Below are 2,685 nucleotides of genomic sequence, written 5' to 3' on the forward strand. Positions count from 1 at the left end.
TATATATATATATATATATATATATGGCATTTTACCATCTCACACCTCTCGGATCCATAGCTTCCTACCATTGCGATGTATCTTGACACATTTCTTTATGTCCCTCTCTTAATCAACTCAAGTTTTTCCCAGGGTTTGGTTCTTCTCCCCCGCCATTCTCTTCTTCCAATACATCAGCGACCTGCTTACTGTCAAACCCGATCGCGTCCAGTTTTAAACTTCCTAACCGTCTCTGACCATACACAATCCTCACGTGACGTAGACACTACACACCAAACATGATTTGACTCTATAAACAAAGCCCTTCAGAGCATTCTCCAGTCTCTTCTATAGTAAAATAAAATCAATCACAAGGACTACAGGTATTATGGTCACCACATCTAAGCATGAGCGACGTTCAGCTAGGGCTCTTGCAGTCGATCCTAATATTGGCCTTCACTACCAGTGACTCTTTCTCTCCTGGTGAATGTACGTCTTTAACATAGGTAGGACTGCATCCTAAAGATAGTCTCTTCTCTTTAGCATCAGAAGGTCATCTAGAGTTCCTACATCTAGAACAGAGCTGTTGTTGCTACACATACTAGACATCCTGGATCCCATCCAGAGAAGAGTCACTCGGTCACTTGGTCACTTAGTCAATTAGCGCACCATCTCAAACGGGCAAACTCCAGCCTCTGACCCACAAGTGTGCTGTCTTTTCTATTGCTGCTTATATGACCTTTGTACCTCAGAGCATTTCGTAACACTCCCACACAGGCACCCCGACACATCTCTGCTGTTTCTAGACTCACTAACCATCTTTTCGGATCCTTTTCCCTCAGAACTTCGTCCCTTTGGAATCTCCTGGTTGCTCTTGTCTTTCCTGAAAGTGTTCACCTGAAACATTAACGACATCAACCTCACCGCTGTCAGCGGAATCTGCAAAGTTTATGGGCATTGTCCCCTCAGCCACTCTCGGCATGTAAAAACAAATGCGAAAGAATCCATTAAAGTGGTGCTCCAGTATGGTCGTAGTTCAATGAAAACAGCAGATAGAAATAATAAATGCTAAAACAATGATTGAACTAATTGCTTCATTAGTTAATTGACGATGAAAATATAATTAATTAACGAAAAAATAATTAATCCAACATGAACGGAAATTAAATTTCGTGGGATGCGAGGAAATCAACTTAGAACAATTGAATTTAGGAAATGGTCACAGTTGTTGTTGTTACTCTTGTTCTTCTTCTTCATGTTGACATTGCTTTTGTTGTTGTTGTTGTTGTCGTTGGAGCTATTGTCGGTATTGCTGCTACAGTTGTTCATGTTGTTGTTGTTGTTGTGGTTGTTGTTGTTGCTGGTGGCGGCGGCACTGTGCTGTTATTGTTAATATTTCTGTTGTTAATGGTTTATTTGTTGTTGTTAGTGGTGGAGATGGTGGCGGTAGTTTTGTTGCTGTTTCTGTTGCTTATGCTGTTCTTCTTGATGTTGTGGTTGTTATTTTTTGTCATTGGTTGTCGTCACCTTTGCTGCTGCTGCTGCTGCTGCTGCTGCTACGCCTACTGTTGCTGCCCTCGCCTTGCCTCTACTTCGTTACACCAACTGATTCTCCCGATAAACAAATCTCACCGACTTCCACTGACACCTGAAATATGTCTGACATGGAAAACAAAAACAGCAACAACAACAAGCTTGATCAATCATTATTGTTGATATTGCTGTTGTTTTTCTACTCTTGATTAATTAATAATGTTTGTTTTAAAATTAATAATGTTTTTTTAAAAATTAATTCTATAATTCGTAGGCTGCTAATTGGGCTCATTTTTCTGTTTCTTAATGTGTGGATGTATTGGTTTATGTATTACTTGCATACGTGTGTGTCTGTCTGTCTGTTTGTCGGTCTCTCTCTCCCCCTATCTCTTTCTCCTTGTTTCTCTCTTTCTCCTTCTCTCTCTCTCTAACTTTCGTCTTTTCTTTTCCCTCCCATTAACTTAACCTCTTCTGATTTTTCTTTCTTTATGGACTTTCTGCTTGTGTGTGTGAGTGTGTGTCATTTGAGAAGCAGCACCTGGTCCTCTCATGGAGAAAATCACCAGAAATTATAGATGATTCATCTGGAAGACAAAGTGTTTCCTGACGTGTCCAATCTTCAAAGTCTGGTCTGGCAATAAGCATTAAGTGATATACTTCAAGACTTCAGGGATCATAGTAAATCAGAATTAGTGATTAAATGAAATATCTTAAAAGTTAACCATTTGAATAAGATGACAAAAACTTAGGACGAATTCTTGGTTTGCTTCAGCTTAGCCATGACTGAATAAATCTATGGACAAAACACTACCTGAGACCATCCTGTCCGTTCAGTCAGGTTATCTCAGTCAAAAGCTTGTTTCTTCTTATGTTTTTTATTATTTATTATTAGTGTTGCTTAATATTTTTGCTAAAATTGCTGTTTCTTTTCAGATATCATTCAAATGACAGATCTATCAGACTTTCAAAGTGGTCAGATTCTTGGTGATCGTATGTCAGGCGCCAGTGTAACGAAAACAGCCGGAATTTTTGGTGTATCAAGAAGTTCTGTCTCGAAAGTAATGACAGCCTTTGAGAAAGAGGGAAAAACCTCCTCGTTGAAACAAAACTCTGGAAGAAGGCCAACACTTTCAGATAGGGACCGTCGGACTCTTACGCGAATTGTTAGAAAGG

Source organism: Octopus bimaculoides, chromosome 22 (assembly GCF_001194135.2).
Source record: "Octopus bimaculoides isolate UCB-OBI-ISO-001 chromosome 22, ASM119413v2, whole genome shotgun sequence".
In the NCBI taxonomy this organism is placed as follows: Eukaryota; Metazoa; Mollusca; class Cephalopoda; order Octopoda; family Octopodidae; genus Octopus; species Octopus bimaculoides.